This window comes from Schistocerca americana, chromosome 3 (assembly GCF_021461395.2).
Source record: "Schistocerca americana isolate TAMUIC-IGC-003095 chromosome 3, iqSchAmer2.1, whole genome shotgun sequence".
In the NCBI taxonomy this organism is placed as follows: domain Eukaryota; kingdom Metazoa; phylum Arthropoda; class Insecta; order Orthoptera; family Acrididae; genus Schistocerca; species Schistocerca americana.
In genome coordinates, this window is record NC_060121.1 from 279,036,769 (window position 1) to 279,051,882 (window position 15,114).

General features: G+C 44.4%; 1 pseudogene; it reads left to right on the plus strand.

Annotated features, from left to right (window-relative positions):
* The first annotated feature begins 449 nt into the window (after positions 1-449).
* Positions 450-567, plus strand: LOC124608975 (annotated as a pseudogene).
* Positions 568-15,114: the final 14,547 nt, after the last annotated feature.

Here is a 15,114-nt window from a genome sequence, read left to right on the forward strand (position 1 = left end):
TATGAAAAAGACAATCCCTATGGTTAGAAGAAAGTGCAGGTCATACCTGTGTGGTAGAAGGATGGCGGAAATGATCCACAAAACTACCGTCCAATATTTTGACACCCATTCGTTGTAGAATCTTAGAACGTATCCGAGAGCACACGTAATCATGTATGTTGAACATTATGACCACCTCCAAGCTAACCGGCACGGATTTCGAAAATATCGGTCTCGCGAAATTCAATTCGCGATTTTCTCTCGTGCCATGCCGAAAGCAAGACGGAGCTCGACCCCATCCAAGCAGGAGAGTCTTTTATGTCCTGGAGGTGCATCTGGGGACCGCATTCTGGCTCTGGGGTGCCTAGAGGCCACTGGCAAGGGCTACGATTGGCTGCCATATTCTCTGCATCTGAACACATGCAACTCCTTTTTGTGGGACTATATTAAAGACAAGATGCACAGCAATAGGCAACGGCCTTGCCGCAGTGGTAACACCGGTTCCCGTCAGATCAGCGAAGTTAAGCGGTGTCGGGCTGGGTTAGAACTTGGATGGGTGACCATCCGATCTACCGAGCGCTGTTGGCAAGCGGGGTGTACTCAGCCCTTGTGAGGCAAAGTGAGGAGCTATTTGACTGAGAAGTAGCGGCTCCCGTCTCGTAAAGTGCCATACGGCTGGGAGAGCGGTGTGCTGACCACATGCCCCTCCATATCCGCATGCAGTGACGCCAGTGGACTGAGGATGACACGGCGGCTGGCCGGTACAGCTGAGCCTTCCAAGGTCTGTTCGGACGGAATTTTTTTTCTTAGTACAACAATAACCCGAAAACGTTGCTGAGCTGGAAACAGCCATTCAGGATATCATCGACAGCATCGATGTTCCGATACTTCAGCGGGTCATGCAGAATTTCGCTATATCGTCAATGATGATAGGCAAATCGAACATGTCATAACCTAAATCCGAATATCTGTACTGACGTTTACATGTTGAATAGAGTGTGTGCACTGCGTGGTTTGTAACTAATTTATGCTTTTTTTCCATATACACTCCTGGAAATGGAAAAAAGAACACATTGACACCGGTGTGTCAGACCCACCATACTTGCTCCGGACACTGTGAGAGGGCTGTACAAGCAATGATCACACGCACGGCACAGCGGACACACCAGGAACCGCGGTGTTGGCCGTCGAATGGCGCTAGCTGCGCAGCATTTGTGCACCGCCGCCGTCAGTGTCAGCCAGTTTGCCGTGGCATACGGAGCTCCATCGCAGTCTATAACACTGGTAGCATGCCGCGACAGCGTGGACGTGAACCGTATGTGCAGTTGACGGACTTTGAGCGAGGGCGTATAGTGAGCATGCGGGAGGCCGGGTGGACGTACCGCCGAATTGCTCAACACGTGGGGCGTGAGGTCTCCACAGTACATCGATGTTGTCGCCAGTGGTCGGCGGAAGGTGCACGTGCCCGTCGACCTGGGACCGGACCGCAGCGACGCACGGATGCACGCCAAGACCGTAGGATCCTACGCAGTGCCGTAGGGGACCGCACCGCCACTTCCCAGCAAATTAGGGACACTGTTGCTCCTGGGGTATCGGCGAGGACCATTCGCAACCGTCTCCATGAAGCTGGGCTACGGTCCCGCACACCGTTAGGCCGTCTTCCGCTCACGCCCCAACATCGTGCAGCCCGCCTCCAGTGGTGTCGCGACAGGCGTGAATGGAGGGACGAATGGAGACGTGTCGTCTTCAGCGATGAGAGTCGCTTCTGCCTTGGTGCCAATGATGGTCGTATGCGTGTTTGGCGCCGTGCAGGTGAGCGCCACAATCAGGACTGCATACGACCGAGGCACACAGGGCCAACACCCGGCATCATGGTGTGGGGAGCGATCTCCTACACTGGCCGTACACCACTGGTGATCGTCGAGGGGACACTGAATAGTGCACGGTACATCCAAACCGTCATCGAACCCATCGTTCTACCATTCCTAGACCGGCAAGGGAACTTGCTGTTCCAACAGGACAATGCACGTCCGCATGTATCCCGTGCCACCCAACGTGCTCTACAAGGTGTAAGTCAACTACCCTGGCCAGCAAGATCTCCGGATCTGTCCCCCATTGAGCATGTTTGGGACTGGATGAAGCGTCGTCTCACGCGGTCTGCACGTCCAGCACGAACGCTGGCCCAACTGAGGCGCCAGGTGGAAATGGCACGGCAAGCCGTTCCACAGGACTACATCCAGCATCTCTACGATCGTCTCCATGGGAGAATAGCAGCCTGCATTGCTGCGAAAGGTGGATATACACTGTACTAGTGCCGACATTGTGCATGCTCTGTTGCCTGTGTCTATGTGCCTGTGGTTCTGTCAGTGTGATCATGTGATGTATCTGACCCCAGGAATGTGTCAATAAAATTTCCTGTTCCTGGGACAATGAATTCACGGTGTTCTTATTTCAATTTCCAGGAGTGTAGTTCAATAGTTGTCACCCTGTATGTATAAAAAAGCGCTGTCTCAGGAAAAACTGCACAAATATTCAGTCGTGCCTTGATGCGATTTAAAAATAGTGTAAATTCTGTATGTTATGAAATATAAATGTGTAGACTTCAGCTAACAAAGAAACGTGTAATGCTATGGTTACAGGATCAGTGAGTTACGACTGGAATCCGTCACTTTCTACAGATAGCAGAATATACCAATATGTAGGGATTTGAAGTGAAATGTTTGGAGAGGTTCAATCGAGGTTGAACACGTGGTACAATTCTATTCACTGATAGAATATTGGGAAAGTGCAATCATTCTAGAAAGAATGTTGCTCACACAACATTTGTGCGACCCACCCTGTAAGACTGCTTAAGTGTCTGGCTGCTAAACTAAACAGAGCTAACTCGGGATATTAAACGTATATAAATAAGAACGGCATGAAATAGCCGCACGGTTGTTCACCCACGGTAGCGCATCACGTTAATGCTGATAAACCTTAACTGCCACACGCTCCAAGTCAGGCGCCAACTATCTCACGCAAGTCTGCTTGCAAAGTTTCAAGAAGAAGTACCAAATGAGGAAAGTAAGAATATACGACAACGTGGGGACGACTTAGGCACAGCGAAGATAAAACTGGACCAATAATGGAGCGCTCAAAGACCTTTACGCCCACCTCGCACGCTACAAACGTAAATGTAACGCTAATACCCGGTACGGTGGGATGCGCACTTTGTCATACACCTCACTGTGGCTTGCAGAGTGTAGATATAGAGGAAGGTTTAGAAGTACCCTTCAGGACACTAACTAAGCTGTCTTTCGGACTGTACGCTGTAATTATGAAAATTTCACTGGCCAGTTGATGATATTCTTTTGATATTTTTAACATGTGTCTGTGGGTAACGATTCTCGCGTGTAGATGAAAGTGGTCGGCGTAGAAACGGCCAAACTGTTGTCACGCGAGGTGCGGCTGACCTCTGTCGCCATTGGTCGGCCGCCTGGACGATGCACCCTGATAGGACAGCCCGCCGATGCAGACGTCGTCGCGTGAGGAACGGCTAGACACAGCGACAACTGCTGTTGCCATAACTAATGCAGTGGTAACGACCGGCCAGACAATGCAAGGAGCCACTGGCCGCGACGGGAGACAATGAAAGACGGCCGCGCGCCTCGCATTCATTCGCACGGGCCTACGGTACGAGTACCGCTATGCGTTAACGAAGCGCGTATTTGTAGCCAGCCTACGTATTAGTTCGTTAGGCTGATGAAACGTAGCAGAAAGAGGACTAAAGAGTGTTGTGGGAAGACTCAGCTAACAACAAATACTTTTAAGAAGCAGTATTTTACTGCCACCATCAGATCGCTGAATTTGTTTTAGTATTCTACAGTAGCAAGTAACTCCTCCCCCCTCCGCCACTAACAAGTATTCGCAGGATTCAATTCCCCTGTATAAAACGTCATGTCTCCAGAATTATGTGTTGTACACTGATAAGCATATCCAGCTACATTCAGTAGCATGTGTTACGAACAGAAATAGTAGTAAAGAAGAAATAAATTAAAATTTAATGACTAGCTCCGAAATTTTACTGCACAAACAGTAAAAATGCAGATAGCGATAAACTTTATTTCCTTTCATCATTCTACATTGCATTTATACTCCGCAAGCCACCAATGGTGTGTGGCGCAGGGTACTTTACGTGCCACTGTCATTACCTCCCTTTCCTGTTCGCGGGAAGAACGACTGCCGGAAAGCCTCCGTGAGCGCTCGAATCTCCCTAATTTTACATTCGTGATCTCCTCGGGAGGTATAAGTAGGGGGAAGCAATATATTCGATACCTCATCCAGAAACGCACCCTCTCGAAACCTGGACAGCAAGCTACACCTCGATGCAGAGCGCCTCTCTTGCAGAGTCTGCCACTTGAGTTTGCTAAACATCTCCGTAACGCTATCACGCTTACCAAATAACCCTATGACGAAACGCGCCGCTCTTCTTTGGATCTTCTCTATCTCCTCCGTCAACCCGACCTGGTACGGATACCACAAAAAAATGGTTCAAATGGCTCTGAGCACTATGGGACTCAACTGCTGTGGTCATAAGTCCCCTAGAACTTAGAACTACTTAAACCTAACTAACCTAAGGACAGCACACAACACCCAGCCATCACGAGGTAGAGAAAATCCCTGACCCCGCCGGGAATCGAACCCGGGAACCCGGGCGTGGGAAGCAAGAACGCTACCGCACGACCACGAGATGCGGGCACGGATACCACACTCATGTGCAATACTCATGAGTAGGTCGAACGAGTGTTTTGTAAGCCACCTCCTTTGTTCATGGACTGCATTTTCTGAGGACTCTCCCAATGAATCTCAGCTTCGCACCCGACTTACCAACAATAAATTTTATATGATCATTCCACTTCAAATCCTTCCGTACGGATACTTCCAGATATTTTACAGAAGGAACTGCTACCAGTGTTTGTTCCGTTATCATATAATCATACAATAAAGGCTCCTTCTTTCTATGCATTCGCAATACATTACATTTGTCTATGTTAAGCGTCGGTTGCCACTCCCTGCACCAAGTGCCTATCCGCTGCAGATCTTCCTGCATTTCGCTGCGATTTTCTAATGCTGCAACTTCTCTGTATACTACAGCATCATCCGCGAAAAGCCGCACGGAACTTCCGACACTATCTACTAGGTCATTTATATATATTGTGAAAAGCAATGGTCCCATAACACTCCCCTGTGGCACGCCAGAGTTTACTTTAACGTCTGTAGACGTCTCTCCATTTTGTGGGTGATATCAGCGAGATAGAAATTTCGAAAAAGTTCGAAATTTTCTGTAAAGTATCTTGGACGTGGCTAAGTGCTCTCATTCTTAAATACTGGATGAATATAATCTGTTTAATTTCCGCACTATGAGTTACGTTATCTCCTTAGATATACAAACATTCTAACTTTAATGCTTGACTCTTCGTGTTAAACTTTTAACGAAGGGTTTTATCCCTCAGGAAGAAGAATTTACAGCATTTCAAATTTCTAAGTTCAGTCAGCAGTTACAGAAATTTGGAAACCAAACTGTTGTCGCCTTTGGAAGTCGTCGAACAAACCACATGCAACTGGAACTGTGCACCGTTCCAGCCGTTTAGTAATATGAACCGTTACGGTCATCAGCAGGCCTTCCGCTCCTGTACAGTATAAGAATATTTTAAGTATTTACCACCATTTCATATGCTGTATGGATGCCTTGTATAATACAGAATAATGTGCTTGTGTATATGAAATTGAAAACATATGAAGTGAGTGAGTTACGTACATTTACATTTGTTCTAGTGAATGGTGTTTGGTCTCGCTTTGCTCCTTTCGATCCTTGTGCATTTCTGGGAGGAACAACGAGGTGTTTAAACGTAAACAGTACACATGTACTGTACATTCAGTTATGGCACATGGACATTTCATAAAATTCTTAATGACAATAGACACAAAAATAGTCAGATTTAATAACAAGAAACATCTCCCAACCTTAAAAGAAACTTTAGAAATCCAATTGGGAATCGTCGAAAATATAAATGACCAAATAAAAATCAGCCATCAAATATTATTTAAACTAATAAAAGATACAGTACATAAATAACAACCAATGTAGATGCCACAAAAATAGTGTCACGCTCTACCATTGTGAAGTAATAATCTACGCACATAGAACTTAGGACACACTAGCTCTCTTTCTCTCTCTCTCTCTCTCTCTCTCTCTCTCTCTCTCTCTCTCACACACACACACACACCCACACACACAAACATACAAACGTATCCACAACAGATGGTTCCGTTATACTTAATCTGCCAGACTGCTGTGTACTTTCAAAAAGACATTAAGCTCCCTTTGTTGTTGTTGTGGTCTTCAGTCCTGAGACTGGTTTGATGCAGCTCTCCATGCTACTCTATCCCGTGCAAGCTGCTTCATCTCCTAGTACGTACTGCAGCCTACATCCTTTAGAATCTGCTTAGTGTATTCATCTCTAGGTCTCCCTCTACGATTTTTACCCTCCACGCTGCCTTCCAATACTAAACTGGTGATCACTTGATGCCTCAGAACATGTCCTACCAACCGATTCCTTCTTCTGGTCAAGCTGTGTCACATACTCCTCTTCTCCCCAATTCTGTTCAATACCTCCTCATTAGTTATGTGATCTACCCATCTAATCTTCAGCATTCTTCTGTAGCACCACATTTCGAAAGCTTCTATTCTCTTCTTGTCCAAACTATTTATCGTCCATGTTTCACTTCCATACACGGCTACACTCCATACAAATACTTTCAGAAACGACTTCCTGACACTTAAATCTATACTCCATGTTAACAAATTTCTCTTCTTCAGAAACGCTTTCCTTGCCATTGCCAGTCTAAATTTTATATCCTCTCTACTTCGACCATCATCAGTTATTTTGCTTCCCTAACAGCAAACTCCTTTACTACTTTAAGTGTCTCATTTCCTAATATAATTCCCTCAGCATTACCCGACTTAAGTCGACTACATTCCATTATCCTCGTTTTGCTTTTGTTGATGTTCATCTTATATCCTCCCTTCAAGACACTGTCCATTCCGTTCAACTGCTCTTCCAAGTCCTTAGCTGTCTCTGACAGAATTACAATCTCATCGGCGAACCTCAAATTTTTTATTCCTTCTCCATGGATTTTAATACCTACTCCGAATTTTTCATTTGTTTCCTTTACTGCTCGCTCAATATACAGATTGAATAACATTGGGGAGAGGCTACAACCCTGTCTCACTCCCTTCCCAATCACTGCCTCCCTTTCATGTCCCTCGACTCTTGTAACTGCCATCTGGTTTCTGTACAAATTGTAAATAGCCTTTCGCTCCCTGTATTTTACCCCTGCCATCTTTAGAATTTGAAAGAGAGTATTCCAGTCAACATTGTCGAAAGCTTTCTCAGAGTCTACAAATGCTAGAAACGTAGGTTTGCCTTTCTTTAATCTATTTTCTAAGATAAGTCGTAGGGTCAGTATTGCCTCACGTGTTCCAACATTTCTGCGGAATCCAAACTGATCTTCCCCGAGGTCGGCTTCTACTAGTTTTTCCTTTCGTCTGTAAAGAATTCGCGTTAATATTTTGCAGCTGTGACTTATTAAACTGATAGTTCGGTAATTTTCACATATGTCAACACCTGCTTTCTTTGGGATTGGAATTATTATATTTTTCTTGAAGTCTGAGGTTATTTCGCCTGTCTCATACATCTTGCTTACCAGATGGTAGATTTTTGTCAGGACTGGCTCTCCCAAGGTCGTCAGTAGTTCTAATGGAATGTTGTCTACTCCCGGGGCCTTGTTTCGACTCAGGTCTTTCAGTGCTCTGTCAAACTCTTCACTCAGTATTGTATCTCCCATTTCATCTTCATCTACATCCTCTTCAATTTCCATAATATTGTCCTCAAGTACATCGCCCTTGTATAGACCCTCTATATACTCCTTCCACCTTTCTGCTTTCCCTTCTTTGCTTAGAACTGGGTTTCCATCTGAGCTCTTGATATTCATACAAGTGGCTCTCTTTTCTCCAAAGGTCTCTTTAATTTTCCTGTAGGCATTATATATCTTACCCCTAGTAAGATAAGCCTCTACATCCTTACATTTGTCCTCTAGCCATGCCTGCTTAACCATTTTGCACTTCCTGTCGATCTCATTTTTGAGACGTTTGTATTCCTTTTTGCCTGCTTCATTTACTGCATTTTTATATTTTCTTCTTTCATCAATTAAATTCAATATTTCTTCTGTCACCCAAGGGTTTCTGCTACCCCTCGGCTTTTTACCTACTTGATCCTCTGCTGCCTTCACTACTTCATCCCTTAAAGCTACCCATACTTCTTCTACTGTATTTTTCCCCCATTCTTGTCAATTGTTTCCTTATGGTCTCCCTGAAACTCTGAGAAACCACTGGTTTGGTTTATCCAGGTTCCATCTCCTTAATTTTCAACTATTTTGCAGTTTGTTCAGTTTTAATCTACAGTTCATAACCAATAGATTGTGGTCAGAGTCCACATCTGGCCCTGGAAATGTCTTACAATTTAAAACCTGGTTCCTAAATCTGTGTCTTACCATTAAATAATCTACCTGAAACCTGTCAGTACCTCCAGGCTCCTTCCATGCATATAATCTTCTTTTATGATTCTTGAACCAAGTGTTAGCTATAATTAAGTTATTCTCTGTGCAAAATTCTACCAGGCGGCTTCCTTTTTCATTTCTTCCGCCCCAATCCATATTCACCTACTACATTTACTTCTCTTCCTTTACCTACCATCGAATTCCTGTCACCCATGACTATTAAATTTTCGTCTCCCTTCACTATCTGAATAATTTCTTTTATCTCATCATACATTTCTTCAATTTCTTCGCCATCTGCAGAGCTAGTTGGCATATAAACTTGTACTACTGTAGTAGGCATGGGGTTCGTGTCTATCGTGGCCACAATAATGCGTTCACTGTGCTGTTTGTAGTAGCTTACCCGCACTCCTATTGTTTTATTCACTATAAAACCTACACCTTCATTACCCCTATTTGATTTTGTATTTATGACCCTGTATTCACCTGACTAAAAGTCTTGTTCCTCCTGCCACCGAACTTCACTATTTCCCACTGTATCTAACTTTAACCTGTCCATTTCCCTTTTTAAATTCTCTAACTTACCTGCCCGATTTAGGGACCTGACATTCCACGCTCCGATCCGTAGAACGCCAGTTTCCTTGCTCCTGATAACGACGTCCTCTTGAGTAGTCCCCGCCCGGAGATCCGAATGGGGAACTATTTTACCTCCGAAATATTTTACCCAAGAGGACGCCATCATTATTTAACCATAAAGTAAAGCTGCAGGCCCTCGGGAAAAATTACGGCTGTAGTTTCCCCTTGCTTTCAGCCGTTCGCAGTACCAGCACAACAAGGCCGTTTTGGTTAGTGTTACAAGCCCAGATCAGTCAGTCATCCATACTGTTCCCCCTGCAACTACTGAAAAGGCTGCTGCTCTCTTCAGGAACCACACGTTTGTCTAGCCTCTCAAAAGATACCCCTCCTTTGTGGTTGCACCTACGGTACGGCTATCTGTATCGCTGAGGTACCTAAGTCTCACCACCAACGGCAAGGTCTATGGTTCCCTTTATATTTTGGCACCCTTTGTATTTTGCCTGACAGGCGGCGCAACTAGTATTGTTTTCGCGGCAGCAATGTAAGCCACTGGGCCGAGCGGTCTGATGTTGTTCCCAGCTGAGCACACGTGGCAAAGACCTGAACCGCTTTATTTCACTTTTGGCTTGAGCATAGCTGCTCTAAATTCTGACCTCTGTCTTTTAGCAGTGTAATTTTACATCGAAATAAGTGTCCAAGGAGTAGAAAAGCAACTGGAATCACTCAACGGAGGAAAGTCCACTGGACCTGACGGGATACCAATTCGATTCTACACAGAGTACGCGAAATAACTTGCCCCCCTTCTAACAGCCGTGTACCGCAAGTCTCTAGAGGAACGGAAGGTTCCAAATTCTTGGAAAAGAGCACAGGTCGTCCCAGTCTTCAAGAAGGGTCGTCGAGCAGATGCGCAAAACTATAGACCTATATCTCTGACGTTGATCTGTTGTAGAATTTTAGAACATGTTTTTTGCTCGCGTGTCATGTCGTTTTTGGAAACCCAGAATCTACTCTGTAGGAATCAACATGGATTCCGGAAACAGCGATCGTGTGAGACCCAACTCGCTTTATTTGTTCATGAGACCCAGAAAATATTAGATACAGGCTCCCAGGTAGATACTATTTTCCTTGACTTCCGGAAGGCGTTCGATACAGTTCCGCACTGTCGCCTGATAAACAAAGTAAGAGCCTACGGAATATCAGACCAGCTTTGAGGCTGGATTGAAGAGTTTTTAGCAAACAGAACACAGCATGTTGTTATCAATGGAGAGACGTCTACAGACGTTAAAGTAACATCTGGCGTGCCACAGGAGAGTGTTATGGGACCATTGCTTTTCACAATATATATAAATGACCTAGTAGATAGTGTCGGAAGTTCCATGCGGCTTTTCGCGGATGATACTGTAGTGTACAGAGAAGTTGCAGCATTAGAAAATTGCAGCGAAATGCAGGAAGATCTGCAGCGATAGGCACTTGGTGCAGGGAGTGGCAACTGACGCTTAACATAGACAAATGTAATGTATTGCGAATACATAGAAAGAAGGATCCTTTATTGTATGATTACATGATAGCGGAACAAACACTGGTAGCAGTTACTTCTGTAAAATATCTGGGAGTATGCGTGCGGAACGATTTGAAGTGGAATAATCATATAAAATTAATTGTTGGTAAGGCGAGTACCAGGTTGAGATTCATTGGGAGAGTCCTTAGAAAATGTAGTCCAGCAACAAAAGAGGTGGCTTACAAAACACTCGTTCGATCTATACTTGAGTATTGCTCATGAGTGTGGGATCCGTACCAGATCGGGTTGACGGAGGAGATAGAGAAGATCCAAAGAAGAGCGACGCGTTTCGTCATAGGGTTATTTGGTAAGCGTGATAGCGTTACGGAGGTGTTTAGCAAACTTAAGTGGCGGACTCTGCAAGAGAGGCGCTCTGCATCGCGGTGTAGTTTGCTCGCCAGGTTTCGAGAGGGTGCGTTTCTGGATGAGGTATCGAATATATTGATTCCCCCTACTTATACCTCCCGAGGAAATCACGAATGTAAAATCAGAGAAATTCGAGCGTTAAACTGTACGTCATGAAAATTGTGATCTTGGTTATTGTGCATTTTGTCGTACCTAATTATTTTACAGGATTTAACAAAATTTCATTCTGATGAAGACACCCCTAGTAGGTATCGAAACCTAGGTCTATGCACCCGCCAGTTAGGTGCAAGCGGTTGGCTGTGTAATCCTATGTTGAACAAATATTTTTTTGTTCCTATCTATATACGGCACAGTATGATTAAAAGAGGGTCTAGCTTGGCCACAAATTCGGTGTAGAATCTGATAGCAATTCCACAACTTTACTCAGCTTTATTGATTTCAGCGTTTTCAATACCAGTGACACTAATATCTACAACACTTATCCTTGCAGTGTACTAAGAATTAAACTGGGTCATAGGCCTTGGATTTTCCTTTGTAAAGGAAGATCTGGAAGCAGTTAAGAATGTCTGCGTTCGCTTTTGCTTCAATCTATTACAGTTCTTTCATGTACCGCTGTACCTCTTCCCTTTTCTGTTTTAGTTTCGACGTTTGTTTTCTTTCGCGACTTACGATGGGGGGGGGGGGGGGGGGGGTGGTAAGAAGTTCCTATATCATACGGGCTCCAAATTTAATTTTTCCCGTTACCATAAAGTTCGTACCTCTTGTACATCCGACATTTAGTGAGGTCACCGTGAACTAAATGCTTCTTAGAGCCATACTGTCCGCTGTTTTGTTGTTGAGGAACAGATCGTCTGATGCTAACGTTGATTTTGCTGCAGTTCTAATCTAATTTTTTGTGTCTGTTGTGAAGAGAATTATTGTTATAAGGCAAGTGGCAACGGAATGCTCTATTCTTGGGCGAATATACAAGCAATACCCTCAGTATTGAGACAGTCATGAATCGGTATTCGTTGTGATTAGTTTGCAGAAAATTTAAAAGCAGCGCTATAAATTTCCAATACTCTACTGTTATAATTTCGAAAACGTTCTTGTAAAATGACGTTTGAAACGCGTTTTAGCATTATTAATGCCTCTTAGTGTTTAGTAATGATGCGGTGAATTTTCTGATGTTTTCTTTCCGGTAAGTTATTAATTAAATAATTATTCTGTATTTCAGTAAGGCAAGAGGATGGCGTCATGCAAAGTGCAGCGTAGATGAATTGGATTTAACTGCACACATAATTTTCATTCGACTACAACAAAAACAGTGGGAAAGTGGTACGTTCGCAAGCAAGAGGTTCCACTCTGTTGCTGCACGGGCGCGCCTCAATTTTGAATTTGAAGAGGTCGTCTCCGTCCCGTAGGTGAGCACTAGACGCTGACCGAGTGTTCGAAACACTGCGCATGCCATGGACGTGCCCTACGTAAGCGTCTGGTACGTTCTGCACGACCAGCACTCCACCCCTACCACAAATACAACATGCATGCATTGACACTGGTGTATTTTCCGCTACGTGTCAAATTGTGTACTTCCGACATGCCCGAATTTACACTTCGCGTTCTTTTTACTGGTGTATTTACCAGAGAGGTTGTTCTAAAGTATAGAAAGAGGAACATCACGAAAATCCGCAAGCCATACATTCACATCGATTTGTATCAATGTATGGGATGGTATCATCCATGGTCGTCTTATCGCCTGACGGGTCCCAGATACTTGACATCCCTGAAAGTTGTACTGGTGACGATTTTGGAAGATTTTCTACTGTCACTCGGTCAGAAAATGTGGTTCCAATATAATGGCGTCCCTAATGATCTCAACCAAACCTACAGTGACAAATGGATAGGTGAAAGGGAGCAAAGCTTTGGCCATCACGGCTGCCAGATTTAGCTCGAGTTTTTCTTGGAGAGACAGGGCAGGAGAGGGTGGGGGAGTCTTATGAAGATTATTGTGTATGAGACTCCTGTACTGTCGGAGACAGATAGCTTTACACGAATTCTGTCGACTTCAGAAATCACTCAGCACACACCAGGGTTGTGAGTCGTGTATATGAAAGCGTGCATCATAGACGTTGTGCAATGAACAGCAGGGCCGCCACGTGGAGCATCTCATATAGGACACGCAGGCCAAGGATGTTTGAAAGCGATCCGATCTTCAGACTTACTTTACATCCAAACGGTACATTTCCCGATGTGGTTGTTTGAAAAAACAACACTCTAGAAGCCTGTAATAGAAATTGTGAAGTACCCTGTATGCTGTATGACGCAAGTCTCACATCTGTGCGTCCTACAACTAGTTTCATCTTCTCGCCCCATTTCCAATCGGTTCTATGCACAATCACAGATATTTAAGGAATGTAACTCTGTTGAGTTTTCTTCTCTTTACTGGTAATCACATTCACCTCTTAGGTCTTTGCTTTATTTATGTCTATCCCATATACTGTGCAAAGCGTGCTGTAACTTCCATTAAATATGCTTTCAGCTCTCATTCGACGGTACGAGTGATTTGTCTTTTAATCTCAGAAATCAGTGAAGTGAGATGAGAGTTTTAAATCTCTTGGGCAGGGAATAGGGATGGAATTCGGCCGTTATTTTGTGTGTGTGTGTGTGTGTGTGTGAAACGTTCCAATTCAGTGAATTTAGAGGCAACACTGAAAACTCGACTATGGTTGTGGGCTCTGAGCACTATGGGACTCAACATCTGAGGTCATCAGTCGCCTAGAACTTAGAACTACTTAAACCTAACTAGCCTAAGGACATCACACACATTCATGCCCGAAGCAGGATTCGAACCTGCGACCGTAGCGGTCACGCTGTTCCAGACTGAAGCGCCTATAACCGCTTGGCCACACCGGCCGGCGACTATGGTTGGTTGCTTCGAATATCGCTTCTCCGAATGCGACTCCATAGTCTTGACACTGAAACCTTTTTGTCGGTGCCAGTCGTAGCATATGGCTTTCAGATTTCTTGTGATTTCTGTGGCCGCCCAAAACTGGCTATCACATATGGAAGAACTCTGTTTCCGTTTTACTTTTTCTCTGGTGTTCTGCATATACAATCCTGTACTGTGGCAGATACAATATAAAAGTAAGGACGTCGGGCAACATTAAATGTTTTCATCGATCATATGTCCACATTACACGCTCTTCGCTGCACTATCTCCTTTTCTTTGCTTTCTCCCAAGTTTACAACAAGGTATCCAACATTCGGTAACAAGGAAACTTTTTCTCCTGCTCCTTCGAACACACAGTTTTTGTAGGCACTGTTTTGTTCACATAGATTTCAGGAGCTTCCCTGACGGTAGTCTCAGTGTCGTAGATAAGTATTTTACTTCATATGGGTTTCGATACCGAATCTGAGTAACGTGTTAAGAATTTCAGTTGTAAAATAAGTCAAACTGTATTTCACTGCTTTCTTCTTTTAAATGTTACACTTCCTTCCCTTTCTTCACTTATGCTTCACATACGATGGCGTGCTCAATATATCCTGCTGATATATTTTAGTTCTTTTTTAAACTCTTTGACGTAACAAACAAATCACAATGACACAGTCTGTGTAACCGTAGATTAGTTTTGCGGGCTGTTTTAGGTACGAAATACAGTTACATGCTGTTTGTCTGAAATTTTACGATCACTGACCACCGCGAGATTGAATACCGCCGGTGGAATTGTGGAGCACGCCCACGTAGAAAACAGTTACAACAAAGTTGCGATTGGCGTTTGACGACGAAATCGGGTACATGGATTTCTCCATAGCGGGGCATTAGCTATAAAGACGACTATTACTGTGTGCAGTAAGGTTTTCTACTTTTAACTGCCGGCCGTTGTGGCCGAGCGGTTCTAGGCGCTTCAGTCTGGAACCGCGCGACCACTACGGTCGGAGGTTCGGATCCTGCCTCGGGCATGATGTGTGTGACGTCTTTAGGTTAGTTAGGTTTAAGCAGTTCTAGGTTCTAGGGGACTGATGACCTCAGTTCCATAGTTCTCAGAGCCATTTGAACCACT